Source organism: Leptosomus discolor, chromosome 5 (assembly GCF_034619465.1).
Source record: "Leptosomus discolor isolate bLepDis1 chromosome 5, bLepDis1.hap2, whole genome shotgun sequence".
Taxonomy (NCBI): domain Eukaryota; kingdom Metazoa; phylum Chordata; class Aves; order Leptosomiformes; family Leptosomidae; genus Leptosomus; species Leptosomus discolor.
Genome location: NC_141395.1, coordinates 74,480,332 through 74,496,261, shown reverse-complemented (window position 1 = coordinate 74,496,261; position 15,930 = coordinate 74,480,332). Strand labels below are relative to the sequence as shown.

At 38.1% G+C, this 15,930-nt stretch overlaps 1 protein-coding gene across 2 annotated transcripts in view; it reads right to left on the bottom strand.

The window, feature by feature from the left end:
* Window positions 1-15,930, bottom strand: part of TRAPPC9 (trafficking protein particle complex subunit 9) — a 502,283-nt gene that overhangs the window by 103,581 nt on the left and 382,772 nt on the right. The window lies entirely within an intron of this gene.

The window sequence follows — 15,930 nt, the reverse complement described above, 5'->3', positions numbered from 1 at the left end:
ACTGAAATCATGCTTCATGTTATAAATTAATTTACTTGTTGGTTCCTTTCACTTGAGTCAAATACTCAAACCTCTGTTATATTATTCTCATTTCCTTCCCACTTTGAACTGACATCAGATAGTCCACATAAAATATTTTGCACAAAATTATACTGGTCAAAACCTTTAAGAAAGAAAAAAGGAAACAGATACCAGCTTTCTAATGTTTTTATCTATAAAAGCCCCTGTCTTGTTCTTGACAGTACGCTTATAAATAATTAAAATATATGAACAGCAATAATAGCAAAATACTTTCCTTATTAGGCTTGAACTCAACTTTCTAAGTATATTATCACCATGATGAGCCTCTATTTATCTTGCCTGTGGTAGTACTTCATAATGATTACATAAAGAGGTCTATTTTAGGAAGGTTATATCTTCCATCTCTTTATATACATAGAAATCATTTGCAACTGACAGATCCATTACACTTGCACATGGCATTTTTCATCTGCAAATAAAATACTCTCTATAAACAACTTAAAGAATCATTTTGCTTCCTTCAGAAAAGTGAATTCCTGCTTCTCTCAGCACATATAAATTGAAGCCATACTGTGAAAATCAAAGAGGGTATTGATTCCTTAGGCAAGCATGTAGAATTCATCACACAGTAAGTTTGTTATTTGGATTATTATTTTTTTTTTAATCAACTGCCACATAAAATACATCTATTGATAAATCTCGCCTGCAAACAACAAGGCATTTCTAAGGCAGGTACAGTTTGTGTAAATTTTCCAGAAAGCAGAGAAAGCGAAAAAGATGAAGGAGGCTTTTTTAGCTGGCCTTCTGGAGCAAGCACACAGCCAAGCACTTTGAAGCACAGGACTTAGTTCACAGCACCGCTGAACCTGCCTTGCCTCCAACGCCACCTTTCCCACCACGCTCTCCGTCCCCTCTCTCTGCAGCCTGGCCTTACATACAGCCGCTTTATTTCCCCTGTATTTTCAGTCCTGAAAAAGTTCAGGCAATTATTGACAGAATAAATTTCCATGTGCTCTTTCCTTAATGTCTTCAGTAAATGCCTTAAACAGCTTGCGCTCGTTATATGATTCACCTGACCATAGTCACAATGATAGTTACTAGACCACAGGGAAGATTTACAGGGACAAAGCTAAGATGCTGCCTTCTATCAAAATTGACCAGTATACCTCCAAAGGAAGAAAGAGAATAAGACCACTGGGGAAAGGAGTGTTTTACAGGCCTGCTGGGACCAATGTACCAAAGAAGCAGTATTATCTCAGTGTCTAATCAACAAACTTCTGTCAGTCTCTATGTGCCAAATAGGAAAAATAAGGTGAGGAAAAACAAGAAGGGGGAGGGAAAAGGTATTTCAAAGCAAGAATACATTTCTGAAAAGGCACCACCCACACCATGAGCCAGCTAACATTAGCTGTGGATGCTAATCTCTATTTCATGATTAACAAAGATAAATACATATTGTGGCTTTTAAAACTTCCTAACAGAGTCTGTGTATTCCTTTGGTAAATGGATTGCCGTGAGCTTTGATTCCTGAATGAGACAACTCTTATCGGTTTTTCAGTTTCAAAGGGAAGTCTTGGAAGTGCTATGCTGTTTTATTTTTATTCATACCATATAAAAGACATCCCCTGATTTAAGTCAGATTTCATCGCTGCATAAAATGCAGAGAATTGCTGTTAGTATGGCATAGGCTCATGCACATTAGTCTCAGTTTGATTCCAACGATCTGCAAGCAGTTTACTACGATTTGATGGACCATACTGACGAGATAGAATGAATGCTGCAAAGGACTTATTTATTTACAAATCAATATGAATCTGCCACCAAGAACACGTGCCTTTGTCCAATATAAGCTCTAAACTCAAGACATGGGGAAAATATGGTTCTGCTCCCTGCTGGTGTACACTCTCTTTGCTGGAGTGTGACTAAATCTGCTCTACAGGCAGACCTGATTTAATAATGTTCTCCTTCCCAAAAATGTTATAAAGCTGCATTAACATCCTCAGGCAAAAGTAACACACAAATGAAAAGGAATATTGTTTCTATTTTAGAGATACGATAAAACCCTGAAGCCAACCACCTACATAGTATTTCCACTCATCCTGGTTGCTGAAAACCCAACATTCAGATCACCTCTAAGTTTAGAATGAAGTAGTATGAGAATTTAAACACTTGAGCAAACTCAGGATTGCTGTCACCTTAGTTAAAGTACAATCTTGATTTATCACCTTATTCTTACTAAAATCTCTCTGTCATCTTTCCAGAATGAGTACACATGAACACACAGAAGGTTCAAGGCGTAGAGCAAATAACATGGATTATATGAATTTTGGAGAAGAGATACTTTCATATATCAAACCCTCAACCTCACTGAGAGAAAATCCATAACCACTAGCATAGAAAAGAAAAAAACACCACAAAAAGAAATGTGAAAAATCACTTTAGCACTAACAGTGCAAGCACAAGGAGTCAAAGGAGCAAACCCAAGCTGCACTTCCCAAAATCCTTTACATTCATCTTCCTGTTTTGGATCTCTTTGCTCAACTACCAGAAAAACAGACACCTGAGCTCATTCACAGAAACTTTGGCAAAGCTCCGGTTTCATTGTTAATGCAGAATGTGAAACAACTCATTGGTGACTCTGAAATACTACAAACGGGAGCAAATTTAAAATAGGCTAAGACTGGTATCTACAACAGCAATAATTTGGCACGTTACCAACACTTGCTGTACATGTTTCTGACTTAACAGTTTTACTAATAGGCTCAGTTCTTACCTATTTCACTTTTTTCAAAACATAGGTACCAAATGCAGTGTAAAACCAAGCTTACTCCCAGCTGCCTTATTAAAACATTGGCAAGGTTGCAGCAAAATTTGTCGGAGGCAGCTCTGCAATGTTATATATTACCACGTGGTGGAAGGCCACCTTACCTAGAAAGGCAAAGTTCATTGAGATGATATCTACATACCTCTTCTGATTGATTACCTGCTCAATAAATACATTCATATTTTAAATAAGTATGGAAATTGTAGATTCCTTCATTATTTCTTCACCTCCACCAAGAAAAGTTTTTCTGTAAAAGAAGGACATAGTACCGGGCAGAGATTCACCAAAATCTTTCCAAATGCTATAAAGTCACAGTGGCAGCACAAACTACCCATAAAACCACTTAAGCTGCCAGTACCCAAAAAAGCACATAAAATCCAGGAAATTTACTGGAATTGCATTGGTACTTATGTAAAAGCTTAGTACATATTCAAATTCCTAACAACATCAGAAAGCTTCATCACTTCATCAAGTAGGAAGCATCATATGCAGGGCCAGTACTTAGGTGACACTTTACAAGCAAGAATAAGGCATTTGAATGACACCTTAATAAACGGCTCTTAAATTGCTGGGGAACAGATGCATTTCTAAGGTTCTTCAGAGTGGCTAAGTAATGTGGTGAATCCACTAAAATGACCTGTCCGAAGTTCCTTTAAGTCTGTCTTTGGACAGTTCCTGTAAATCTTTCTGATTACTGCTATGATCTTTGATGCTCCACTGTACACTACATGCTTGGAAAATACACGTGTGTAGGTAGGGGCGTGGCCTTGCTGGGATGCTGTGAGATGCTGTTTTTTGCAGATAAGGAAGGTGGTGAAAGGGGTGAAATCAATAAAAATGTGGGAGCCGATTTCAAGCTGCAGCTGTGCAGCAGCTACGTCTGCATCTGGTCTCCTGCCTCCCCATCCTGACCTGGACTGGATGCCCGGGCTTCCTGGCTTGACCCTGGAGCTGTCTCATGGCTGTGGATGTACTGGGCTGTGTGTGACACTGAGCAGTGTCTCTGGACCCAATCCTGACTTGCTGCCCCACACCCTGGCTCAGCGTTCCCTGTGTGCCTCTCCGTCACCGTGGCTCCCCATCCCTGGTAGAGCCACTGGCCACTGCAGCACCCTTTGGCCTTTGGAGTGTATCTGTTCTCACTCCTCGTCAAAAGGCACCTGAAATTCTGACAAATCTTCCTGAAATATTGCTACTGAAAACAAAGTAAACCCTGGGAAGGCATATCAGGATCACGATGTGACACAGCAGTTAGTGCCCTGTTACATGACTCAGGGCTGACAGACGTAGTCTGCTCCTTCAAAGTGATCTCATCTGAGTAAGACTACAAACCTCACGAGGTAACATTAAACACTACCTGTACCTGTTCTTGGAACAAAGTTATGAACTTGATTTTTTTTTTCTTATTAAGAGCAGCATGATTGCTAACATGAGAATGAAGAGGTCCACATTCCTGGCAGTCCTCTGACTTGTGCAAGAGGCAAATAACACCATTTCCACAAAAAGAGACATCTACAGTGACAGAACTCTCAGACCGTACAAATTAAAAATGCTTTTTTCATAACGGACTATAATTTTCCTGTTTCAATTCTTCAGACAAATTTACAAGTCAAGTAAGTTCTGCTCTGTTAAAGACTTGTATAATTCTTTTTGCTACTGTCATTGTTATCTGTCCTGACCCAACTAGATTTCCAGGAAATAAAGCAATATGCAATGGGGACACCTTTCCCTAAGAATCAAACGGGTAGATACATTAAACCTTGAAGCTTTTTGAGAAGGAGCATCAACATGGGCAAATATTATCAACCAATCAGTGTGCCAATAACAAGATTAAACCCCTGAGCAAAAGATCTTTTTATTTTACATGCGGTACCTGGTGACAAAGATGCAGACGCCCTTGTAAAGTTAAATTCCAAAATGGAAGAAAATTCAGACACACCTCTGAGATGAGACACTAAATCCATAAATTTCTTTGCAAACTGGATTCCCTATTCAAAGGATAATTCATAAACATCTTAAAGAATAATGATTCAATGTCACGCACATGGAATTAACAGCACAACTCTATTCTTGCTCATTTGTGGCAATTTCATGGTGAACAGAGATTAAATGTCTTCCTAAACCAAAGAGGATTTTTCTAAGATTAAAAGTAATATGTAGCTTTAAGTGCGTTAATATTTAGGTTAGACCAGTGTAGCAACTCTAAATACACTGAGAAAGGTAACTCAAGCTTTGGAGAAAACTGCAATTTAAAAATGAATTAAAATCAAATTAATCTCTGCCCTGTCCCAGTGTAATGATTAAATTGCAATTACGAAATCTGTAACAAAAATTCAAATAAAGACTAAATTACACATATAGCTGAATAAAGGCAGTGAAAGCTAAAGAAGAAATGCAGCAACTTAACAAAAGTGCTTTGTTTGAGGTCAAAGCTTACTATTCGCACTAGAGTTATTTGGGTTCATCTGCATTGCTGAGGATGACAATTTTACAGCAAACTTGTGAAGTTTTGAATGAAGTAGACTGACATTTGGGGAAACAAACAAATGTTGACACGTGACAGATGGATACAAGGGCTATCTGAGGACTACTGTATGTATTCATGTTATTCATACCACATTTTTCTTTATAGGCTTCCTAGCAACAGAATTTCTAACTAAATCCACCAGAAGCCGTATGCTCTCTGAAGGACTTGCTGCCCTCCCTCCAAAAAAGCATTTGTGGGGGTAATGCAAAAAAATAATTCAAGAAAAGTATTAAACAAATGCTCCTCCTGACTAGCAAAGGAAGTATGTGAGTGATCTGAAGTAGTTTAGTTGAAAATTTTTAAAATATATTTTCCAGACAGGATTTGTTCCAATCGGGAAGCATTTTGTTTTATTAAAGCTGAGCCCTGAAAACATTGACATTACGTGTGAGAAGACAAAACCACACACGCTGAAGGTGTGCTTCCTTCCTCAAAAGTTTTACAGGGAACATTCAGGATCTTCAAGGCATGAAGCAGATAACCACCTTTCACTGGCCACAGACAGTACATGCTGAAAGCTGCGAGCAACAGTAGGCATAAATACTCCTTGTTTGCCTCTATTTCAGCTTTTTAATTTCCTGTGTCCGCCAGCAGTGCTGGAGATCATGTCTGTGACCAGTGACTTGGACATCACGAGGTTTGAGAGCTACATGGAGTAGCCCTGGAGGACAGGGCAAAGAGGAATGCCCAGGTGGGTGACTCTGGAGCACTAACACTAAATTTGAAATAATCAAGTCATGCAAGGTTTTCAAGGCACTGGACAATGCATTCTACCAAACAGCAAAAATATACACTCCTCTGCAACTGAAAAAGGAAGGTGCTGTAGAAAAATCACTGGAAGATGATGATAAATTCCTTCATTTGCCAAAGGAACAGCAAAAAATAAAAAGCCCAAACATCCTGCTACAATCTGGTATTTATGGGATTTTTTTTTCTAGATTTCAGAATGGAAGACATTAGAATCGCACTCGAGATGGTCCGAGTAAGTTTTCACTTTTTGAATGCCTTAATTTGGACTGTCCAGTCTGCACTGAGAATTTGCTATTTGCCAAACAGCAATTTGCCTGGCGATCAAAACCTTCAAATAGCCAGTTCATACTGTACTCGTTCTCGTTTCCACTCTGGACATCTTTCCTACAGAGTTGGGGCAAGGCTTCATCCTGGTGCCGGTTCCAATAGACTTTGCGTGTTCCTGTTACATCAGTATCTATAGCAGGAAACCACAGGGTGTTAGTTGATCTCAGAAGATATAGGGATCAAAAAGCATTTTTTTTTCTTCTAATTAAAACTAACACATAGAAAATACTATGCTAAAATCTATATTGCGCTCATAAAGTCTAGGAAAACCAGATTTCTGCTGGGTAGATTGCAGTCTTTTCAAGAATTTTCAGCAAAAAGGTGAAATACAAATCCCTGGAGGCAGGGTGGACACAGACGGGTGTGGCAAAGCAGCACAGCTTTACCTTGGAGCATTCGTCTACCAAAGTTCTTGCTATTGCCTCAAACATTCAATTTACTTACCTTACAGCCAGTGCAGTTTTTATGCTCTAGTTTCTATAATTCACAAACTGCTTTGGATATATTATTGTGCAAGTTTTCAGCTTTTTTTGATACAGATTTGGCTGTCTTCCTTTATTGCCACGTGGTTTTTGACCATATATTTATTTTCATTTGGATCATAATTTTTAAGTAGAGAATCTATTACTCTGTAGTTCGCTGAGAGATTTCTTAACCCCTGTCACAAACAAACTGTAAGTTTTCATATTTAAAAGATGTAAAAAACCTCACAAACTTCTGGAATAATTTATTGGATTTATGCCACTTTATGCTTTTTAATCACAACGCCAATGACGGATGCATTCATCTCCTGAATGCTGACTGAGCTCATGGTACAGTGGTATTTCATTTTAGACTTCTAACGTCATAACGTTTACAAAGTTAAAGACATCTATCGATCTCTGGTCACTTACCTAGCAGACATTCCTAGCTATGTCAAGTAAACCCCTCTCAGTAATGTTTGACTTTTCCTAATTCTTATTATATAAACACAACTTTTAGTGAAGATGTATTTGGCTACTTTCCCACCGGGAAAGGAAAGCAATAAGGAACGGTGCATTCTTGACTGCTGCATACCTTCAGGGATCAGGTTAATAAGAACAACGAATTAAATGGAACAAAGAAATGAAAATCCATCTGCTGTTGGGAAAACCAAGCCTCATAGTCCTCAATCCCCCAAAAGAAACTGTACAAATTTGTTTTCAGAATTAACATCAAAGGTTGTGGGAGAAAGACACATATGAAATCAAAATCCGTACGTATCACTGACTTTACCGTGGTGTTTGCCTTGTAAACTTTCTGGGGAAAAGAGCTGTGATTTCTTTTACAGAATAGTAGGGAATATATATAGCAGGCTCAAAACCCCAACATGTCCCCGAGGAGAACATTAAATCAAATTGCACATTGTTTTAGTTTTGATTGCTTAAAGGAAAATACATGAAATAAAATTGATTTAATGCACTACTAATATCAGCTGCCATTACCTGGAGGGTTAAATTCAGCTTACTGGCAAACACGTTTGAAAAACCATTCAAATTTACTCACCTATGTTAATCACAACATTCTGAATCAAAATGCCAATTCCTAATTTAGTTTTGCTGATGAAGAAATCAAGGCACAGTTCACTGGCTTGTTGAAGGCCCGAAAAGACATCAGTGACAAGCTTCTATTTACATCTCCTACCACTGGATAACTTGTCTCCTTAATATAGAGCTCAGCAAAGTGCTTCCATCTCAAATCTTTTTTAATCTCTTTCTCATTTGAAATATCAGAAATGGAAACTTCTTTTTTTGTGCTCCAGACCAGAGAGAAAAATCCTAATTATACTGTATTTCCTGACAACACACATGAAACTGCATCTTCTTATTGCCTTTATTAGCTTCCTTTAAGCTGAACTTACAGCTTACAGCTTGGCTGTGAAAAATGTAACTGGAATAATTTCTTCCTAAGGTGACAGTTAGAAAAGAAAAAAGAATTACAGAGGAACCGCATGGATTTTTAATTGACTATCACAACAATTATATTATCTCAAGGATATTCATTTGAAGAAAGGGTTCTTGCAATGAGACATTAAAACAAGTATACTTTCTATGTCTTGGGTATCTTTTATCAGAGGTTCTTAGTGCATATATAGTCATTCATTAATTAAACTGTAAGAACCCCAATTGTCATCAAGCAATTATTGCGTATTTCCCCTTAGTAAAGCCAAAATCAGGGACAGGGATGGATAATTTTTAGGAAGATTTTAAATCTGTCCTTCCCAACTGATGTTACTTTTATAAACAAATTAGGTTTCCTAGGTGGGTAGTTGCGATTGTTATGAGTTGTATGTGAAGCAGATGGAGATGTGAAGCACGAGCTGGTGCACGCAAATGATGTGAACACCCGAGGCTACTCAGAACTAAAGGCACTGCAGAAAAGTGAACTAAAGGAGTCCTGAGAAAAATTTATTTCCCTCTACCTCATAAAATGCACAACAGCCCCATGTTCCAGATTTCCTTTACAAGGAAAGCTGCAATAATGGTTGAAACTTGTAATTTCATTAATTTACACAACAGGTTACATTTTTATGTGCATCTTTTGGCTAGCATGAACAATACGTTCCTTAAGCAGTTATTCATAATTATCAAACTTTTTGGCCTTGGATAAAAACCTGTAATAGTATCTTCTAGTAGCTTTAACGTCATACCCATCTGTCTGGCAGGATTAGAATGGACTTCTGACACCAACGATACAAAGTCCTGCCTCCTTCAAACAACCAAGGACATGAATTCTCCTCCTGTCACCATTCAACTTTGCAAAGTATTTCAGATGCAGTTTGTATGCTGAACTCTAAATAAAACAAGCGCTGTTATTAGAACCAAAGATGCAGAATTTGTTACTCATTTTGTTTTAAATGTCCAGGAATTAGGAAGCCCACATAAAAATCCTGGTTTTTAAGTAAGAACATATTTATTATTCCAGTTTAACTTCAGTTAGACCTTTGCCACAAATCAGAAGTAAAAAGAGACAGAGGAGACTGTCGGCTTCTGCAAAGTAGATATTTTAAACTTATCCTGAATGAGCAGAAATATTTCTTTGGGGCAGATAAGTACTAAAAACGCATTACAGAGAAGTTCCAGGACACAACGGGTTGTATATAACGTAATAGACTTTTCAATTCAAGAAGTGGAGATTCACATCTACATAGGACAGAAACAAAATTAATTTGATGGCCTCAGCACAGACCTAATGGACCTAATTAACATTCCAAACCTCTTTTAGAAATAGTACTTGAGTAATTTCTTAAATGAGAACCAAAACGAATTAACACTGTAAAGCCTGAGGTGACAAAGCTCAAAGGGAACAGTCATTTTGGTGCATCATTATGTTTTCTATAGTGGGGGGAACAGGAATGCATATTAATGAGAATGAAGGGTTTGTACAGAGAAGTAAGAGAAGATATGACCTCGTCTTACAAACTTTACCTCATTTATATCCTTAGACTATCAGACTATCATGGCTACAACAAGGTTGCTGTGAACAGGTTTTTTTCATGTGAGTAAATGCAATCAAATAAGGGAGATTTTTTTTTTAAATCAAACCTGGATATGGAATTTGAGTCAACAACTTATCACAGTTGTTGCCTTCGAAAACTTATAAAATGTTACTGAAGTCCTCTTTCACAAGCAATCTTGTACAGTTGGCAGTTCTTCATGCCTACAAAGAGAAACTCATCAAAAGTTGAAAAGAGTCAGACCACCTCTTACGTACTGTTGTTGTACTGTTTGCTCTAACTTTTCACCTCCTACTTCCAGAAAATGAAGCTAGAGAAACTCAAGTTTTGTTTAATCTTAAGCGTTTTGAAAGATATTGTGGATGAAGATGTTTTACCAGCATTAAGCAACACCAGATTGGAAATCAAATACCATAAGCATCATCCAACAGCAGGCTCCAGACCAGATCTAAACCTACCAATACAACTATGATTCCTCAGCCTCCACTGCTATAAGGAAACCAGTACTAAGGTGGCTACAGAAAACCCCAGTGCTTTCAGGGGCACTGCTGGACATCCATGTCCCTCAGGTGCCATTTCTTTAGTTGTTTCTCAGAATGACAGCTTTTCCTCTCAAAATTTGGTTGCCTTATGTCTTCATCTTCAACGTCCAGGCATTGAAGTGGAACTTTAGAACACTTTAGCATCTCATCTCTCCCATCTGCTACAGTTAAATGTGATTTTTCTAGAAAGATGTGGTTTTCTGTTACAACCACGGATGAAAAAACCAGAGCTCAAAATTAACTACCTATATTTTTCTTTTACCAGCATTAGGACCACGAGCATGTCACAGCCCACACTGTCTGCAAAGTAAGAGTAAGTTAGCATACAGCTAAACCACCAAAGACAGAGCTGAAGCATGAAATAATCTGATTCACCAGCATTCAGTTGAGTTATTTCCCGATAAATGGCATTACATTGTCACAGAGGGCACCAGACTGGTCAACTGAGCGAAATCGTAGGAAAGTCATTTCCTTCTCTCTGTTTCATTTTTTTTTTATCTACAAAATGGTGTTAATGCCACCTGCCTCTTTATGGAGCCCTTTGAGTGGTACAGATAAAGAAATAAATTATAAAACATATAACTCAGCATGAGTTACACAATTTTAAGCAAAGGAAAATATTAAATTGGTGAGATCATTTCCCTTGTTTTAGGCTAAGGGAAATATTGGTCAGAGTATAAGTGAGACAGATTTAATGAAAATGAAGCTTCTTGGAAAAAAACAAATCTAACCAAATCCCGTGTTAATTAACATTCTCCTCATAGTTTTATAAAAGGACATCTGAGAAATTTCACTTGTGTAACTTTGATGCCAAGCAATCAATCTGCTATGCAATAAACAGATCAAAAGTGATAACTTAGCAGAGCGCAAGTGAATCTGCGAGGTGATCTTGTCTTATGCTTAAGCCTTAAGTAGCCACTTGGCACTTGCATAGGATGAGACCTCTATTCCCTCTTCTCATGCAGAATAGAATTGCCTCGTGTCAGCAGAAATTGAGATTTCTCCATCCTTTAAAAACACTTCACTTTGTGCCTCTTTATTCTGTACAAGGATGTTATAAACTCCAGCAGAAAGACAACAACAATCTTTGTTGTTGGAAAAGTAAACAGCAGGGAGCTTCCTAGTTTTTCACATTCAACAGCAACAACTTTATTTTAGTCCATCAGACCAAAGGCCCACTCCTGCTAAAGTGACACTTACTCAGTGAAATACCAAAACCATTTTCAACACTGTTGACTCCCATTTTAAGTTCCATTGCATTGAACTGCATTATTTGGGGAAACAGGCTACAAAAAGCAGGATAACAAGCTTTTCTCCAGGGCACGAACAAGTGCCTTTTCATGGACCTCTACTGAATAGTGTGGGAACACATGTGAAGGCAGCATGAGAATCCATTGTGTTACATAGCCTTGCTGTGATACAGACATCTGGGCTACTTGAAAGTCCCGGCAAGTCTTTGTCTGCGAAAACAAGTAAATAGCTCCTTTTATTTGGCCTTTGTTAGAACAATTGATGTTGCTATAGAGAACACAGTCATAAATTCAATCATCATTCTCTCAGAAAATCAAAACAATCTCTCTAAAGAACAGTCTGAAAGCAAGTACAATAATTTAGCAGACAGATTTAATGCAATCGTAACTGCAGAGTGAATTTACCTTGTAAATCACAGAATCAAGAAATTAAGAACCTACATATCTAAATCTATACATTCAAAAGGAAACACAATGTTACCTTTGCTCAAAGATGGTTCCAAATGTCAAGCAAAACCAGTTTTCCGATGTCAAACACATCAAACATTGACTTCTGACAGTTTGTACTTACAGAGGAGAAAATCACCCCAGAGAACCGAGGTTCCAATTAGACCTCAGACTTCTTTATCTGAGAATTTGGAGGCCAAAAAACTCTTTTAACTATGAGCACAGTTAACAGAAGGGATTCAGGGTAGATTTTTTTCTACCTAAAATAAGTTTCAGCAGATTTTCACAAAACTGTCTTGTTATCCATCCTTTTGAGTACATATGCTCGTGACTCCATGGAGAGGAGTTGGATAAGCACTCTGATACACTCTTCTCGCCCTTATTTGCTTGAGCTCTGTCTTAGGAACTGCTTGCTGCTCTCTCGGAGGTGGACTAAGTTCACAACTTAGACAAAGGCAGGTTGCTCAAGGCAGTCTCTGTTGAGAAATCAGCCACAATGCTACTTATACTCTTTTTTCCTCCTGATAGCAATTCACTTCAAAAAAATTAAAAGGGGCTTCAGGCTGCAAAGCAGATTTGAACGTATCATTACCCAGACAAAACCACCTCAACTGGAGCTTTCAGATGGTTCTTTAAGATATCTTCCGTGAGGACAAGAAATCGTAACAATCTCCCCAGCAATATGACTCAGAAATCCGAAATGTCATTTACCTTTACATCCTCTGTCAGAAGGAAGCTACCATTTCAGTGCCTGAATAGAGACTGCTACTGTCAAAGCTCTCTATTACCACCAAAATCGCATGTACATTAGTCACTGAAGGAATCTAGAAGGCTCAAAACGTTGGACAGGTTTGGTGAGCAACATTGGTGGTGTGATAATGCATTTTCATCCTTTCTTGGATTCCTTACCACGGCCTGTAACCTTCAGGGGCTGACAGCTATGGCCCAGATATACTACATTCTAGTGTCTTACAGTGGAAGGAATCGTGCTTGCCTGCTGTGACATGAGCAGAAAATAGTCCTAAGTTTAAACAATACATTATGCTGTTTTAAAGCATCATAAGGATTGGATGCTTTGGCAGAAGCTATTCATAAACTACCATGAAATTACATTACTGATCTTTATCTTTGTGGACATCATTATGCTGAATTGCACACAAGGTTCATCTAGTCCAACACTACCTCTGCACCAGATACTTCAGAAGGAAAGGAAAGAGCTTCACCTTCTGGTACTGCAGAAGGAGGAGGTAACAACAAAAAAGCAACACAGCCTTTTAATTCTTCTGCCTTAGTCCCAAGAAATCCAGCACTTAACAAAACTTGAATTTTCCAACGGAGGGCTGGAAAATGGTACTGAGCCTTTTGAAAGCTTCTTCACAAAACATCTATGAAACATAAGGCCAGTAGCAATTTTCCACATCTCTATCCATTTTCCGAAAGTTTCTCAGTTTTCTGAAGTGACACTCAGGTTCACTCCAAGTGTTTTAATGTATGTTCCTCTGCACCAAACTGTTCCTTCCCAACCAGCGGCAAGATGGTGGCAATCACCCCCTCAGCTTGCCAGTGACAGAAAGCAGGATTTTTAAGGGTCTGCAGACATTACTTTTACAAGATCAGACAAGAAGGAATAAATTCTCCCTGGATGAGCCAATGGGGATTGTGTATCAGCACTTTACGAGGAATCAAATTCCCTTTATTTTACTACAAATCACATTATCTCCTAAGGATTCCTACGTGAAATAGTCAGTCATTCCTCAGGCAAGATCTCCTTTTACTCTTGCCTGAGGTAGACTCTGAGTCAGACCTTCAGAGCTGAGCTCCTGGGTGCTTAGTGACACACAGGCAGAACGAAAAGCTTCTCCCAATCACAATGTCACATGCTGATGAAGGGCAGATCCCCTTAATTTAATCAGACACATGACTTGGGCCCGTGATTTCTGCCTTTTAGAACCAAAATAGATAAATAAGTTTTGGAGTGAGTTTTTTAATTGGCAGCTTTCTCTGAAGAGAAGCCCAATCTGTTACTAAAGTATTCTTGGTAAAACTCTCTAATCTTTTTACCCTTATAGGGTATAAAATCAAGTTTGTAGCTGTAGTCTGGCCTGCTTCCAAAACTGGAACATCTGCAAACTTTAAATCCCTTTTTACTACAAACTCAAAACAGGCTTTCCCAGGAAATAGTTTGCACTTACTCTGATCGCCACACATTAATAAAAAATTAAAACCCTGAAGTATTAATAATACGCTTCCCTGAGACTAGAGTGCTTTGTAAAAATGTGAACAAAAATAAGAGTAATATCCAAGAAATTACAATTCTTCTTCACATATGAGATCTTGATTTGCACACAAGAATCTGTGACTTTAACAGATGATTAAAAACCCATGAAAAAAACCAAAATAATGTTTCCTGAGGACCCCCCCCCAAGCTAACTTCTACACACTAATGAAACAAACAACATGGATCTTACCCATTTTTCAAGATCTTAGAAAGAAAAGAAAACAAGAAAAAAAGTCCACTGCATTTCTCTGTTAGCACGTTATGTACCTTCTTACTTCATGGTTAACCCTTGAAAAGGAACACTAGGCATATTCATGAGTCCCAAAGCATCTTCAAACAGGATAATCTGGTTACGTCAATTGATAGTTCATTTCTGTATCTCTGCTGCAGAACTTCAACAGGCCAGTAGCCCATAATAGCAGAAACAGTCTCTTTTCCCTTCTTCTTTCTGCTTCTGTACTTGACATTGAAATAGACATTTTGCCCCAAAACACCAAGAGTTATTCTAGTAGGAGCAACACTCTCCTCAATTTTAATCACTTGATGTGCACCTTGACACTATGCTGAAGGGCAATTAACACACATTAATTATGACCATCCCTTCTTAAAATCATTCAGTAATTTTAAGTCATCAAGATATACGTGAGGTACAGAAGTGCAGGATCACCTCCCCTGTAGACCTTTATGCCTATAGACATAAGCCAAGGAACATACCATTAAGTGACTGTTCCAACTCAAAATAAAGGAATGGTAAAGACCAAAATCAACCTAAAAGTATATTTAAAAGACTACATTAGGCACATTGCTTCCCACTAAAGTCCAAAGTAAAATAATAATAAAAGGGCCTTTTAAAATTATTTTCCTTTTTTTCCATTACCTCAAAAGGGAAGATGTCCCCACTCTTTTATAGACATAGAAAGTTGTATTCATTCAGTATGGCAGAGAAAACCTTGGAAAATAAGGTCTCTTGACTCTTAGTCTAGCACCCTATCCACTGGACTGGCCCCCAATACTAAGGACTGTAAACACAATAAACATTGGGGGTCCAAATTAAAACACATGCTGAGGATCATCAATTAACATGAATCACTGAAGACTGTTGAATCAAAGGACATACACCAATTTCCTAGCGGTAAGGAGCTTTATACCATGTTCTGGTGTAAAGCCTTTAAAACCTTAAAAGCAGGATTGAAGAGTGAGGAAGGATGAAGGCTGCAGGGAAAAACAGGCATCTACTCTTTTTCACACATATAATAATGGCAAAAATCTTTTGAACTGTGTGCATCAAGTGTATGTAAAGAATGTCCAAGGCCTGAGAAAGAGGGTTATCTGGCACAGAAACACACTTCTGATATTAGCAACTATGAGCTTATTTTAAAATTTGACTAGAAAAAAACCTCAACTGAACGTTAAATATAACGTGGTGGAATGCATTCATAATTTCTGAAAAATTATTTCCCAACGGCTTCCACCATAGAAAGTATGGTAA